Source organism: Arctopsyche grandis, chromosome 8, assembly GCF_051622035.1.
Source record: "Arctopsyche grandis isolate Sample6627 chromosome 8, ASM5162203v2, whole genome shotgun sequence".
NCBI classification, from domain to species: domain Eukaryota; kingdom Metazoa; phylum Arthropoda; class Insecta; order Trichoptera; family Hydropsychidae; genus Arctopsyche; species Arctopsyche grandis.
Genome location: NC_135362.1, coordinates 32,131,032 through 32,148,610, shown reverse-complemented (window position 1 = coordinate 32,148,610; position 17,579 = coordinate 32,131,032). Strand labels below are relative to the sequence as shown.

General features: G+C 34.5%; 1 protein-coding gene across 6 annotated transcripts in view; it reads left to right on the top strand.

Annotated features, from left to right (window-relative positions):
• Pgant9 (polypeptide N-acetylgalactosaminyltransferase 9) overlaps positions 1–17,579 on the top strand; it is a 394,016-nt gene that overhangs the window by 134,240 nt on the left and 242,197 nt on the right. Inside the window, exon 3 of one of the 6 annotated variants that reach the window (XM_077436908.1) lies at positions 15,281–15,324. The exons of the other annotated variants lie outside the window; for them this stretch is intronic. The gene's annotated coding sequence lies outside the window, so the exon portion shown is untranslated. The remainder of the gene's footprint in view (positions 1–15,280; positions 15,325–17,579) is intronic. 6 annotated transcript variants of the gene reach the window in all.

The following is a 17,579-nucleotide window of genomic DNA, read 5'->3' as shown; positions in this document are numbered from 1 at the left end:
GTGAAAAAAACCACCAACTGTCTTCCTTTTTTCCTTACTTTAGCTCCAACTAAATTGTTCTTATTTCTATTATAATAACTATATGTAGAAATCTATCCATAGTATATACTTTGGTAAAAATAAAACAAATAATAAATGTGTGTAGGATTTTTTTCACAACTATGTACATAAGTGCAATTTGCCAACAAGTTTGAAAATAGCATGATTTTTCATAATCAATACCTCTCCGTGACTTTGTTCAAGTTCCGATCATTAAAAGCTTATAATAAATTGTTCGCACGTAAGCATGTAGTATGAAAGTTGAATTTTTTTTCCATTCAACTATCTCCGCAGCAGCTACTGCAATAAAACCGATAAGGCCGTCAGCATCCGGTGCCGGTAATGATCGTCATCCAATTTCACCGGCTCCATCATCTTAGCGCATCTTCTGCAACAGCTTCCTGCTTCGATTTCTCGCCTCATTACCGAGCTACCGTTAATTATCCGCAGACGATGCGACCGAGCATCAGTCTCCGATAACCGCCAATTATTTATTACGGTCGTGATTGGACGGAAAACTGGCATACGTTATTATAGCGGCCATCGTGTATGTATGCATTTGCAATGAAAATATTCCTCTTCTTCTACATACTTGACCACTTTGAACGAGATCGAGGTTGGTTGCACGTGACCGAAACACTCGCGGTTAACTGTCAACCGCCGGCTCATCTAGGTTAAACGTCCACTTTCATCGTTATGCACTTCTATCATGTCTTCTCACAGTGGCGTATTTGATTTTAAAGGTTGGCTTATATAACTATACATATGTTCGAAAAAATATTAACGCGAGTGTTGAATTAAGGTACGATAGGGCTTCCAAGCCGGCTTAAACCGAAACCGAAAAACCAGCTTTTTGACACATTTTTCAAAAAACCGAAAGACGGGCTTTTTTGGCCAGATCAATCGGGGTTTTAAGGTCTTCTTTAATTGATGTTTTTTTTCTCAGAACTAACAATTATGAATTTCAAATTTCTATGAAACTTTGGGTCTACTCCATGGCACCGAAAGTCAAAAGATCGGAAAAGCAAATATCGGAAGGCAAAGATCGAAAATCGAAAGATCTTATGTCGAAAAAAGGGTGCATGGTAAACGGTACTATGTATATATAATATATATCAGTGGCATGCGGTGAAATTATCTCTCTTTTTGTCATACAGCCTTGTTTAATGTGCGCTCTCAGGATACGGGAAGAAAAGCCTGTTCCTCTTGCTCCTCTTGTATCCTGCTCGCACAAATTAAGTGAGGATGTACGACGGGGGGAGAGAGAGTTTTACCGCACGCCTCTGATATACATATGTATATATATATACTAACTGTTTTTCATATGTATGCATGGTATGCATACATATGCATGGTATGCATGGTCAGTGCGGTGACGGTCACCCCTAATTAAACTCTCTTAGGTAATAGGCATATATTTATTTGAACAACAAAAAAAGGTACAGCACTTAGCGGTTTCTTTGAGATTTAGTAATGGACGAAGACCAAGTCATAACCAATAAAATATTATTGAAAGTAGTTTCAATGACGTACACAAGTTCAGGTATAAAAGTATAGAAAACATTATTATCGCAAAACCTTGTACTTGATAACAAAAAAAAGCAGTCGTAAACTAAAATGCTTTATGGAAAAATGCATGGGAATTATGATTGATTTTTCTTCGAAGGAATTGGAAGCCCTTTAAATTTTGAGGCCACAAACCTACTTTTTTATTATGGTTTTAAAGTGTTTCCGATATGCCATTTCTTAGTGAATTCGTTTACGATATTTGCAACGGTTTGAGTGTTTAGATTTTTAAGCTAAAGCAGATGCTTAAAAATAGCTTTGAAAGATGGAAATATTTCAACGTTGAGTGCGCCTCACAGTAGTGTTCTTAATATCTATTCACTATTCCACAATTATAGTTTTTCTGCTAGGTAAAACATTATTTTTTTAATGATATATTCTTTATTATTTAAATCATTTTATTATTTGTGCGTACTTAGGATCTGCCATTTTACGGCTGTGATATATTTACATATAATACAAATTGTATTATTTGTAAAAATAATATATAATAATGATCTTATGAAAGTTCATAATGTTTACAACTGAATTTAATTTATAAAAATCTATCTTAATTTTCCGAAACTGGTGAAAGCCAGCCAAACGCCTTTTTATTTGTGAAAAAAAACGAAAACCAGCTTTTTGTTTCGGGCGGTTTTTTGGAACCCCTCGATATGTACATATCGAGTTTGTAATATGAATGTTCGCTCACTCTGTTTGATTGCTATTGATAAGAATCTAGATTGAAATGTATCAATTATGTAGATCTAAAATGTAATACATTAGTTGTCGATATAGTTTATGGTCGTGTTAATTGTGTATTGCATAATATTATGTAAATTGAGTGATATCTGTAATTTTTATTATTACCAAAGTTGTATCAATAATAATAACATAGTAAAATTAAAAAATAGGGAATTGAATTTGGATGTTTTAGTTAACTTCAAAACTTTTCCGCTGAATTATTCGGATGAAAATTGACTATTGGTATTCATCCGAATATTCATCCGACCGGAAATCGGTAAATTTTAGGTTTAACTGTTAAATACTTATTTAGTGAGTGTACAGATTTACCAGTGAGTTGGTCCATATTATATTTTTGCACACGGTAAATTGATTTCTTGTGTATAATACTCTTAGTTTTCCTAACTTGCATATTATAACCAGCAGCGTGGACTAGTGGTTATCATATGTTGCTTTCAAGTAGAGTGGTCACGGTTCGATTCCCGCTAGTAGCTGTTGGCCAGACCTTGGTTTGTGACTCCAGGTCGATCGTTTTGTCAATTTTTCTGATTTTCATTGAAACGGTTCCTGTAAATTAGCATCTCCCTTACTATCTCTCTTGCGATTCTCAAGTTTTTCAGCGTATTGAGGTTCGCCAATTTCTATAATAAAATGCTGCAAAAATGTCCCCATAGATGTCACTGTAGATGATGTGTCTATATGAATTCGCATTGTAATAAATGCTTGTATTGTTTGCATTATTGTATTGTATTTGTATTAGTACACTCGTCGCTTTGGAGCGATCTGTAAGGGCGAGTGTACATGTTTGATTGAAATAAAAATAAAATAAATTATATTATGTTACCCAATAATAATAGCACGTACTTTCTGTCTGAGATATGCACATATATACATACATACATATATCGGAATCCACTCTTTGTAGGTCTACACGTTCCTAATCTCACATGTTTCCCCCACGTTGACCTCTTGTACTCCCTTGTGTAACAGTTGACATTCTATTTTAAACTGTATATGTATTATGCTATACTCTTATTATGTACATATGTATGTATTGAATCATTCTAAAAAGAGTATTTGAAACAATTTGCTATAGATATGTATATATACATATATACATATAGACAGAGGAAGTGTGTCATGTTAAAATTAAAGTACTAAATAAAAAAGAGGATCAACCGCAGTGTAAAAACGAACGCATCATTTGACTTTCTAACTGTGGTAAACCACATGAAAGGTCATATAATTCGACCGATTGAAACTTTCCCGCGTCGCAAATTTTGTCTTGTATGTATAGGTATATATTTTGTTTTTCGATAATTTATTCTTTCGCGAATAAAGTTAATTGCCGCGTGAATGGCGTCACATGATGAACGGGTACTTTAGAGCTTTCGCTCCAAAGCTCTCAGAATTGCTAGGGCTTTACTGACGACCGCTTGCACATGCACAGCCACTAATTGGGCTTTTTGACTGTCATTACATTTTTTTTTTTTTGATTATTCGTTTTGCGTTCGTGTCATCCGTTTTGAGTGGTAGCTTTTAGATGCGGCAGTCGACGATCCGCTTATCGCTAGCTTAACATTCTTTTAGTGTCTTTTTTTTTTTAATTTTTTCCATGTACATACATACATACATACGGGGGTGTCCACAGATGATATTTTTGTTTAGCCACAAATTCCAAAACATACTGTAAATGCGTTTGAAAAAAATTGTTTGAATTGTGCTTGTTTATGTAAATGAAATATTTTGACATTAGTTGTGGTCCTTGGAAATCGTTAATGAAATGTGCGGACAAAAGACAAGGCGCCACTATTATATGGCGCCAGGCAAATTGCAAGATTGCTGTTTTACATAGATACGGACTTTTCCCTATCTGCGGATGCTATTTAAAGTGCTCAAAAGAATTCGAAATTGTCAGATATGATATAATCTTTGGTGTCGTTTGAGTCCAAGCAAATATAGATTAGATGTAATAATAAGTCATAATTTTTAAAATTAAATCTTGACTATATAAATGTAAACATATGTAAGTAAGTAAAAGGATGGCGTTATGTAGGGCGATACTAATTTTAGGAGTTCTTTAGATGTAATCGTATCGAGTTTTGTATAGGAGGGTGCGTTCAAGTCGATATAAATTAGGTTACTTCCACTGTATGATTTTGACTAGTCAGGAGCCGAAACCAAGGTGATTTATAAAGGTGTATAAGTAGCTTTCACGTGAATTACCCACGATGCCTGATTCCAAAATACCACCAAACGGCCAATAAGTGGGTGGAGAGGGGGGGAGGGGTTATTTTGGTGCAATTTTGACGCTTTGTAGAAGTAATAAATAGTTGACATCGTGACTCTAAGGTTGTGTCAAATTAATTTGAAAAAAATATTTTTCGCATACATACACATCGATTAACGTGTCAATTTCTTGCTCCTTTTTGGATGAATAACATGTTATATAACTTCCATTTTTTACGCATGAAACAAGCCGACTGTAATTAGTAATTTTATGTCAAAAGGTGAAAAAATATTGCTTTTATTTTTGTATATAAAAACCAGTCGCCCTTTTCTCATAGATACAATAAGAATCTATTAGATAAAAGTTATTTATGCAATTGTAGAGTAGGCGGCCAAGGTATAAAATTTAAATATTCCGAATTGTACAATTGCAGAATATTCGAATTTTTGGATAGAGTATCAAAACGTAGTAAGAGGTATGTAGGTACGTATGTATGTACTAGACCAGTCAGTGGGTAGAGACGGTAGAGTGGATGTTTTTAATCCTCATTCTAAATTCAATTCGAAATATCGATGCTGTATATTTGATACGTATCTATTCTGAAGTGTTTCCCAATGATCTTTATTAGACGAATCGATCTCACGTCGTACATCACACACCCAACGACCGACAACGATGGAATGTCAAAGTCGCGCGCGATTCGATTACATCGGAATGGAGTCGGCTTCCACACTGTGATTTTTTAAATGCCCATCAAAGCTAATAAGCAGCCTCGAAAAGACAGAGTCATTTATCGGCTGTCATAACCGTCACAACTCGCGGCTAGGAGTCTACTACTGTATGTAGTGGCTGCCAAAACTATTTGTATGCAGAAGTTACATATGTATGTAGATGGTAGACATCGAAGAGACCCACCACGTGATATATGTATGTATAGCCCGAGGACACATATGTATGTATAATTCCGATTGTTCTCGTATCCGTAAATGGATTTGGAAACACGGTGGTTGCCAGCGACCGCTACTTTACAGGTTTCCCGCCGTCCTTTTGTCCCGATAAGCTGGCTTTTTTGTCGGCTTTTGTGTTCGCGTATTAGCGCCGGTCGGTCGCCTCGTCTCCACCACCGTTTTAAAACCCAGAGGCGACTGATGCTTTTTATGGTTACTCTATGTCTATGTGCCACTGCGATTCCCAACCGAGAGTACGCGAAATATATATTAATAATAATAGCGGGAAACCGTTGCCATCGTCGTTTTTTCCAAACGCTGTATGGGTTACCTCCACTGGTGTAGTGCTACATAAAAAGGAACCAGGACGGTGTTTAATTTTTTTGATTCCCCCCCCCCTCTCTTTTTTCAATAATAAAATCAAATATGTATTGTAATATTGGTAGTTCAAATATTTAGAAAATAAATTAAAGGCTAATTAACAAATATTCTTGTTGAAATCATGATGTTTTTTTTATATTTTATAAAAACTTCCTTCCATACATCCTCTTCAACATCTTTGATTTTTCAATCTTGTTTTTGTGTGTGTTTAACAGCAACATTTGCTTTTAGCAATGCCAAAACCATATATGTATGTCAAAAAACTATGAAATTTTAACATGTGAATTTAGAGATGACTATTTATTTATGCTGAGTTCCCATATTTTATCTATCCTCTGAAGTGCGTATGGTTAATAGTTTAAATAATATTTTCTTTCGAAGTTTTGGGTGTTTTTAGATAAAAAAGCCCATAAATTTCATCAAAACGTCTTTTAAGTTTGAAAAAAAAGGAATCTCTGATCCATTTATTCGATTATTTATCCTCTGAGATAAGCGTTTTCATTGAACGTAATGAGTTTGGACATAGGACAATTATGATTATTATTTAATATTTTAAAGACTTCGATTAATTCGCTTCTTATTCTTATCGTCTCAAGTGTTATTGATATTAGCCAAAATATTTTTTAATTTTACTCATAAAACAATTAAGTGCCAGGGCGGCGACCTGTCCCGACCTGGCCCGACTACACCACTGGTTACCTCACCTATTTGTTTATTTCAGCCAGCAGTTTGGCTTAGTGGTAGCGTATATATTTAGCACCACTGAGGTCAAAGGTTCGAGTCCTCGCCACTGCTGGTTAGATTTGGGGGTTTTGTGACTCCAAATCGATCGTTTCTCTATCAGAGTTTGCCAATTTTATCTGATCATTGCTGAAACGGTTCCTGAAAATTGGTATTAGATCTAATCCTGCTGTCACAAAAATCTGCCTGTGTATAATTTGTAATAATTATACACAGTAATCTGAAATCTATAGGTTCATCTATAGACATCTCTATAATTTCGTATTTATTATATGTATAAAAATTGTATACAAAAAAAATCTAAAAATAATTCATAGATGTCTCTATGATTATTATTTCTGATTAATTGTTATATGCTATATATTCTGATTGTATATGTATGTATTACTGTATTTCTGATTGTTTATGTATTCTGTATTTCGTTAACGTACACCCGTCGTATTGGAGCAAATCTGTAATGGCGAGTGTATATTGATTTGTAACAATAAAATAAAATAAAATAAATAAATTTCAAATTTTATCCGATCTTGATTTTGACTGTTTACTCACTTTAATGTATTGTATTATATGCAGAAATAGAGAGCTACGGGCAGTTAGCTTTAGCTTTGTATAGCTGTTATCAGCTCATTACTAGTGATGTGACCAGTTGCACTGCGTCACACGACCGGCAGTCCCTCTTCCACTTTAAGGCGTAATAATGGAAAGTTAACCAAAAGAAAAGGAATATTATTAATCATTGCCACTTACACATTTCTCCAAGATTTCGGGCTGAATTCAGTTCTACATATTTACATATGTATGTCACTTAACAATGTTTTGCCAAGTTTATATATGTACTCGCTCCATTAATTAGCGCAGTTAGGAAGGCGATATGGGGATGTTTGGGGGCTTAGCGGCAATTTTTTTGGAAATATGCTACCAAAAAACTTGCGATTCAAAAAAGTTTGGGAGCCGCTGATTTCTATATCTAGGTTTTTTGTATTTGTTTACTTCGCCCGTGGGTGCTTTGCCACTATCTGCGGTTCTTCCGTTTGTTCTGATCGCGTGACTTTGGTTAGATTGGGATGACCATCGTTGGTGGTCCCTCCTCCCCTCCTTCGTCACGTCAGATGGAACAAAATCACGAGTCTCTTTTGAAAGAAGACCGGAGATCGTGTTTTGATGTAGCGGTCAAGTTTGAATCGAAATCGTGACGTTCGTCGCCTTGTCCTCGCGTCGTGTCAATTAGGTGTTTCGATGATTGATGATGCGCTGTGAAAATTGCTGCCTGGCTCGTATTTGGGTCTGCGTAATTATCATGTCCGGATCTTGAGAGGGTGTTGAAGTAAGTGTGAGTGGTTGATTAACTTTTGGATTGATTTCGGTTAAGTGTACTACATATGTACATATGTTCATATATACATATATGTCTAATAGTTTATGGGTGTGCTCTAACTCTACGTAGGACGCAAAAGGTTTAAATAGCGCACCTTAAACTTTCTAAATAGTGATATTTTTGGTATCATTGTACATGTCTTTGTTGTTTTGCTTTTATACGGTGCTGAATTTTTTTTGCAATTATGAAAATGTATGTTTTAAATATTTAAATATATTCATCCGGGTTTTCAGTGTTTTAAATTTATGGAATGGAACATGTTTGGATAGGATTTTTTTATTAAAGAAAAGTTTCAGATAGTATATTTTTAATGAAGCTTTTGTTGGTTTTATTTTGTATCTACAAATATTTGAATTTTTTAAGAAATTACACAAAAAAGTTAATTTTTGAGAAAAATAATTATTAATAGATTTGTTTCGGTAAAATCTGTGTGAAATAAATTTCATTTTGAAGATCTATTATATAAATTTACTAGCTGAACCCGGCATGCGTTGCAATGCCACAAGAACGCATGCAATTCCCATTCCTGTCCCCGTTCCCATTTGTCGGAAAAACGCAGGCAGCGAACACAATTGAAATTAATCAATTGGTTGTTTATTTTACCCTAAAAACGCAGGTGGAGACGTGAAAACATATGAAATTATTGCGTTGCAATGAAACTCATTCCCATTTTTCCCGTTTCCGTTACCGTTTTTGGGCGATTTTTTTTTACAGAAACCATCGCGGACATACACACAATAACTCTTGTAAGTGTCATCGTAATCGGTTGAATGGTATAGGAACGCATGATAATTGGATTATTAGTCACATCACGATCGCCCAAAAGACAATTTTTGCCATGAAAATCGCGAATACGGAATATTTGGCACTCGAGTTTTCGTTAGTATGATGGACTTTTCGGCTGCCAGATGTTACGTTACAGAGATTTTAGTGACTTTTGGGCGAGCGCTTTGTGACCAATAATCACAATAATACGTGATAATAGACAAACGGACAAACATCGATTTTTTATAAATACAGATTTTTTTTAACTGTTATGAAATGAAATCAGTGATGATAAATTTTAAATTTCAATAATTTTCTGCTAAATATTTACATGTTATGTTTACTTGTATAATATTTTTCGTGTACTTGGATGTTCGTATAAAATATAAGTTATGTAAAAATAGAGACTACATATATAAAAAGAAAATGCCATACTTCAAACGAAAACATGAAACCTAGTCATTAAAATGATAATTTTGCAAATATTTTAATCCCAAAATTGGCTTCTATTACGTTAATCTGGCTTTTATTAAGACATTAATGATGACACAAATCTTCTCGTTTTAATTATTATATTATAAAAAAAAACTAGAACAAAAAGCCATCTTATCTAAGTGTGCGGTACTGCAGTGCGGGTGGGGTTAATCCTTAATTAGGGTCACCGACGTGTAATATACTTTTATTAAGAGGATTTATAAAATGAATGGAATTGCTTTTGTATTACATCATATTATATAATATGTATACTAGTGTTTTTACCCGGCTTCGCTCGGTATTTGTAATATTAACCACTTAAACACGGCCAATCTAACAGTAAACATTTTATTAAATTCATTTAAATATTCATTTTTTCGATGACGTCATGGATTTACGAACCAAGAATACTTAAAAAGTCTCTTTCGAAATTACATATTAGATGTACATATACATACCTATATATGTATGTATGTATGTATGTATGTAGTATCGAGAAGAAAGTTTGTTAGGCTCGAATTGTTAGACTTTCGACCCTTTTTTGTCATTATTATTATTATCTAATATTCTGTATTGATGATGATTCATAAGGAACAGAAGTAGCTTTAATTAAATTTATTATTTAATCCTCGAGAGGGAGACTTTGTAAATTTTGACGTGATAAATCGAAAACGGATACACGTTTTGTTGGCGAATCGGATCAGCAGCGTCTTCGAACGACCCGATAAAACAACCCGCACCCCTATATATGTATGTATAGGCGGGGGAGGAAAGAGAGGAGAGGTTTCCTTTTCCGAGGGGCTTAGTCAGCTTTTCGGCGTTGAATGGCTCATTTCGCCGGTTCGAATCGCCTTTTCACAATGATGAATTTTCAAAACAAGCGACTCGGGGCACATTATTATCTCTCGATGTATTAGCGAAACACGGAGAGGGGTCAGAAACGGGTCGTTCTCAAACTCAGTGCGTTCTCACGAGTGAGCTTTTGTGTTCGGTTGTCGTCGAGTTTAATCGAGAAATAATAGGCGAGTGTTTCCTGCGAAATTTGTCGTCGTTTGCCAACACCGACCTGTTTGTCAACGTGACCCGAATTTGTGTGCTCCAGTCGGATTCCCTGCAGGCTCGTCAATTTATTGTATGTAGTTGACCATCGTTCGTTCGTACATTTGTACATGGCTATGGAGCCAGTGACGTACGTACAATATATACGAGAAACGAATTGGACGTTACACTAAATCACGTGTACGTTCTAAAACGTAATTGCTTTGCCGCTCACTTCGAGTCGCCAATCCCTTTCCGTGGTTTGATCTTTTTTTTAGTTCTTAGTTTGGAGTGAATGGTCGGTGGATCCCCCTTTGAAATGGACGAATCTATCATTGTGGCCTTTTAATTGGATTCTATTTTTTCTATTTAAAATCTTTTTTCTTCTTTTTGTCGTATGGCCAAGCTCTTAACGTTTGAAGGACTGAGCGTCGAGATCGAACGTGTGTCCCTAACCGGGGTCGAGTAAGACCTCCAGTATTTTTTAAATCAAAATACAGCTTTTTTCAATACAAATGGGTTCAATATATATGTATCTTATTAATCATTTTATACATCAACATAAAAAAGCTTTAGTACTATAGCATGTTTTTGACTATTTTTATATTGAAAAATAACGACAACTATCGACATGCAAACGCACATACGTAAGGCGTTAAACGTTAAAATTGGGGCACTTGCATACCCCACCTCGGTGAGGGTGGGGTAAATCTACACTGCTTAATGCAGAAAACATATTTGTCCGTTTATTTATGAATGGCATATGCAGTGGTGTCACCCTAATGGTTTCCATGGGTTTCCGGAAACCCGTTGTAAGAAATCTTAAAATTCATATAATCTTTGTCAAAAATTATACAAATTTTTTTCGACGGCTACTACTTCAAAAAGGTCGCAGTATACATATTACATAGCAGGTAAAGAGAAAATTAGCAAGGATAAAATATCACCGAAAACACTCCAGGGGGTGATTTTTCGCGTGTCTCTCTGTGTGATTTCACCCTTATATCGTTTGCATCGCTCCAGTGAGAGTTAAGTCAAGGCGTAGCTCGGGCATAAGTACTTGCATCATCATCACCATCATCATCAACAGCCATTCACCATCCACTGCTGGATGAAAGCCTTTCTAATACGACTCCACTCGCCTCTGTTTTGCACAACTTTCATCCGTTTGACCCCACACATTTTCCTAATTTCGTTTACCCATCTTCCCTGCGGTCTTTTTTTTACCCTTTTGCATTCTTTCGCATTTTAGCGTTTTCACCATTTAGCACTTATTTTGTACACCTTTCGTCTATTCTTCTAGCCACGTGGCCCGTCCATTGCCATTTTAATCTCTTCACTCTATCCACTATATCCACAACCCTTCTCATGCTTCTCACCCCCGTATTCCATTTCCTGTCTTTCCAAAGTACACTGGACTTTGTGTAGCATCTTGGCGTTCAATGTCTAAATTTCACATCCATGCGTCATCACTTGCAATACACATTGATCGAAGATCTTTTTCTACAGGCAAAGTGACAAATTTGATTTAAAAACAACATTCATTCGTCCAAATGCACTCCATCCCAATTTCATACGTATCTTTTTTTATTTTTCTTTACTACTGGAAATGTCTATTATTTGACTTAAATATCAAAAATGATTTACCACTTCTACTACATATTTCATCATATTGCACATTAGTTTGGTCAAGGACTTACATATATAGTATATATTATATACTGATCCTTTCTCATTGGAGGATAATAGCTCCCCCGCCTCTTTTCTACCCTTGTATATAGCGCCTCTTTAATGATACTTAGTTGATGCCAATGAAACTCAAAATGTTGATTTACGGATCAGTCGGAGGTTTTCCAGCTTCGGAGAGAGGATTGTGTCAATCGATCCTAGATTGGAACTTCCCCAGTCGCGAAGATGGTTTTTTTTATAAGTGAATGTAGAACGATATTTCAGCACCTCGGCCAAACTGATTTTGTATGACAACTCTCTTGTTATCTCTTTGCGAGAGGCTCTGTTTTTACCAATTTGTGGCTCAAAATAAACTCCAATTTTGGGTTCTATTCAAGGCTATTTTTTATCTTTAGATGTACTCGTGAGTTGGTGGTTTGACTTTGTGCTATAATCTTTTCTATGCTCGATTGTTTGTTGTTGCGGGTGTTTGATATGTCTGCGGTAGGCTTGTTTTGTGGTAGGTGATTAGATTTTATTTTGCTCGATTCGAGTGATGGTTTTTGCGGTTTTGGCATTTTGAAAGTTATGTAATTCTCCACTAGGCTCTGCGTGTCTGTTAAAAAGGGTTCACGTAAATGGTAGTGGAAATGATTTCTTGCGTTTGCGTGGATGTATTTTTAGTGGTGCCAATTTAGTATGGAATCATTTCTGTTACGTTGAATATATCTTGAGTGAATTTCAATCTTGGTAATAACTATGAATAAATTTGGTATTATTGATTAAATTGAATTTTTTTATTAATTTTGTGATTATTTGAAATTTGAACCTTTCAGTTGTGAGCAAATATATTTTTTTGGCAATGAAACTCAAGTATTTTCTTCAATTAAAGTAAATAAATAGTTAAAGCTAAATATTCCGTGTTTTTACCTACTAGTCAAATATGTATGTATATATACATATGTATGTATTTCTTATATAACCATTCAGTTTCAATTTTTATTACGAAAAACCATTTTTATGTACATGTTTATGCATGCAGTCATAAGGCAGTTTCTTGGGAACTGTTTAACTTTGATTTCTTGTTGTTTATAATCGTAGAAAATAATGATATATGTTCATATGCATATGTGGAGATTGTATTAGAAAAAATATAATGCGTTTGCCAATTTTGATGAACTTATATATACATACATATGTAATTTTTCTATTGAATCAATTCTTTCAACTCATTTTTCAAACAACGACTTTTCATTTACTTTCGCACGCTGTTTATTGTTACATCAATACTCGCAAGACACTCGCGACCAATATTATGAAATTTGTCAGCAAGGAAATAAACGAGGATACATTTGACATTTAGAACCGACGTTTTCTAATAATCGACCTTCAGTTTCGAACATAAGAACACTTATCCGATGATGACCAAACGGGAAGCACAATTGGCCGGCCATTTTTTACACGTTTTCAACTTAATGATTTCTACAGTAATTCATCATAGCGGTAAAGCAATAAGAGAACATCAAAACACGTGTGTATGTATTCTCAAACGCGTATGATTTTTCCTTATACTATAAACAGGATATATTATATAGTATGTACGTATGTACACATACAATATGCAATAAAGTAATATTGCTTTATATGGCTGACGTGGTATTACATACATTAACGCTTGTTATCCATTATGCGAGTGCTGAATTTGTCATTCATCGTTTGAGTGATTCCGAAATCACGATGCCAGCATCCTAGCTTTGATTATTATTCGTCAAAGTACATAGTATGCGCCTATGTGCATGTGCAGTAATGACTCAAAATGTGCCCTTTGATGTCGCAGCCGTTGACTGGATGCCTAATTGCGATCACGGAACCGCGTTTGGCTTCAAATTCAATATTGCACTTTATGGATGTTAACCGTTTGTATGTGCAAATTTACCTGTGTATTTATGTACTATGTGCAGAAATAATTATGAATAATTAATGTATGCAGAAATGCTCTCCATACGATCAGAATATATTACTATATTATTGATTGAAGTTGTGTGTGGTAACTTTTTTAAGGATATGTAATAATTATCAAATTAATAATAATAATGTAGGTATGCGATTATTATATTTGTAATATAGTAGTCGTAATGATCTGAAGGTCAAATTAACACATTTGTAATTCTATATACATACATACATATATAGTTTTATAACTGCAATATTACATATTCGTATTTATACTGGAGATGATTTTCAGATATATATTCATCATCTGCCATTTAAAGATTAATTTTTGCTTGTTTGTAGTTTTTTGGAATGTTTTAACCTTACGAAGACGCAATTCAAAAAAATACGCTGCGCAGGTTTTTAATGTGTAAAAAATAAATACGTGTATGTATTGAGGACCAATTATTTGAAATATGTAATATATATTATGTATGATTTTTTCGAGGGAAGAATAAAAAGCCACTTGGGAAAAAACGTATACGTTTTTCAAATAATAAAAAGTAAATAAATAAATTGTTACATGATTGATTATTTCTTTCATTGGCCTTCACCTTAATCGTGTTTTATTTTATAATAAGAAGAAGGCTTGATGAAAAAATTAGCACGTGTATGTATGTATGTATAATCCACCAATTCTTAGCGAATTCACTTTATATGTACAGAAAATTATTTTAGAATACGCAAACGTGTTCTGTTTTCGCCAATTATAGCGAAAACTGACATTATTTTAAATACTTTTATATACACAGCTATAGGGCTTTTTAACCATTTAGCTGTTCAGACGGACATTGACATATTTAGTGTCACTTTTGGTCGGTTTATTGGATCCATTCAGAATATTGTGTTTCCTTAATTTTTACCATCTTTTCTGATTTTCTTTTTTCTATTATTGTTAATTTTATATTATAAGATTTCATTATATGTTTTTATTATGTAATATACTTAAATGGGTTTTTATCTGTATAAATAAATAAGTATGTTGATATATATGTATGTATATTAGCCGTTATATTTCAAAGTGGTGGAAATCCAATTTTCAGTTCCAAAAACATTATTTCTGTTTGACTTAATTCACAAATTGTTATTAATTATTTTAATTTGATATCTCCATAATAAACGCATTACAAGTCACCAGTATTTTTAAAAATTGTTAAACGCAAAACATTAATAAAATCAATTTTTTGCGAAATATGTATTTCTCGAAATGAATAAAAGTGGACTTATGCCATCTTGAAATATAATATAACGACTTATATGTACATTATTTAATTTTTAGATTAACGTAATAATTATTTATGTGTATATATGAAAATAGTAATGAGATTTTTTTGGTTACAGGTAATAACTCCAGACTGCTCCATTTTCACTAGAGTCATTAAATGGTATAGATGAATATTTATTAATAATTTTTAATTTTGATTTATTGATTGAAATTCAATATATGTACATACATATGTATAATTTAAGCCAAACGCTTCGTAGACTTATCACTTTGTAAGTGCCGTTCCCATTGAATTTCAGGTATTCTCACGGGATATCGAGCTTGATTAAAGCGATCCCAAAATTGCAAATGTGAACGAGAACGGTTCATTTTCATTTTCATGCGGTGTTGCTGGATTGCATACGATATGTACATAAATGCTGTTAACAATGCATTTTCGTGCAACGTATTTTTGGTGAACTAAAAAGTTTGTCGACCGAAATTGTGTGGTACATAATTTAACCAATCGCGTTTACAACATTTGATTGATCGAACGTTCGTCGCGAGAAGCTATCGTGTGATTCATCTGATGATATTACACTGAAATTTTATGTATTTATGTAGTATGTACATTTTGTAATTGAACGTTCGAAATTTATTGTTATTATTATTCGTCTTCTGATATTGGGTTATTTATTGCACAAATTGGCCAACCCAAAACTACATAGGCATCGTTGATTATTTCGTAATAAAAAAATCCGTTCACTTAAATATATTATGTATATTAGTTTTCGGCCTCGAAATCAATCGTTTTGAATTACGACATATTATTTATCGCGATTAATGTTCGATTGAATTGTAATGGAAAAAAAGGTATTTTATTTTGGGATAATATTTTTTGCACGGCTGTAATGCCCATGTCCTTATCAATGTATGTATTTGAGGAATACAAATACTATCAAAAATATAATTCCCTTATTTGTTGTCACGTATTGACAGAGTGATTTCGATCACATTTGAGCGCTAAATGCGAATAAAAAGGGATAATATTTTTTGCACGGCTGTAAAATAAATTGCACAACGTATATGTCAAAACGACATTTAATGTCAAATTAGCATCTCTAAAATAGCTCGCACGACCCAATCGAGGTCCGCCCGGCGAATCAACCGTCAAATGGTTTGCCAGTAACCAAAATAAAAATTGAAGGTTCAGTGAAATCATATCCAATTACATTTTCACTGGCCCCTATCATTGAAATTAAAATGTAATGTAATTTGAAAGTTGGGTGATAGCGTGTCGCCCCGATCTTGGCCATTCCCACTCTTCTCATGGTCCACTATCTGTTTCGATTTGGCTTTTTTTAAGGCGCCTGTGTGGGAATGGATGCGAAAGCAAACACATCGTAATATCTTAGCAGCCAACACTAATTTATCTAAGGTTAGGTTAAGTTTAGTTCAGTGAAATCATATCCAATTACATTTTCACTGGCCCCTATCAGTGAAATTATAATTTTTGACAGTTGGGTGATAGAGCATCGCCCCAATATTGGCCATTCCCATTCTCCTCATGGCCCACTATCTGTTTCGATTTGGCTTTTTTTAAGCCGCTTGTGTAGGACTGGATGCGGAAGCAAACACATCGTAATATCTTATCTCAGCCAACACTAGTTTGTCTGGAAATAGGGCTATTTTGTCGGACCGATAAATGGTGGTACCTTTTTCTTTTCGCGTCTAACAATTGAATGCACATGCTCTTGTCGACGGTGCGCTTGAAGTATGCACGAGTGCATGCGCAAGAGATTAATGTAAAACTTTGCGGTTATAAATTTCAGGGGCGTTCAACCTTATCGCGATCGCAAGTGTATTGAAATCGAGTTGAATCTCGATTGTTTCTAATGAACACGTTAAGGCCCGGGTCTATACGACTTTAACCCCCCGGGGTTAAGTTCAAGTTACGGCGCCTGATTTCATGAGTTACGAGCTTAATCACGTTCGTTCGCCGGCTAACCCGCAATTACCGGCAGCCAGCGCTTCTCAAACGATCCCAAACTGATTGCAAAACGAAAAAGATGGATTTTTCAAAATTAAAATCGAGTTATTCAATGTTTACGGCGCCAAATTTGCCGCATTATTCTAATGCGATGCTGCTGCCGTATAAAAATGCGTTATGAATTATTCCCGCGTTATTTGCATGTGAATTGTGTTGATCGTGGAATCGAGAATATTTTTGCCGTTTGTATAATCTTACGACTAATTAAGTCTGAAATATACATACATACATACATATGAAATATATGTTTGTAGGTAGCCGACGCCGCGTATTGTGTGCGTTTTGTTTGTAATTTATTCGAATGGATTTTCGCTTTGTATAAATATGATAAAAATGTGTATCTCTTGGGAAGAGTTTGAACTGAGAAAAAGAAAATTAGAAGTTTC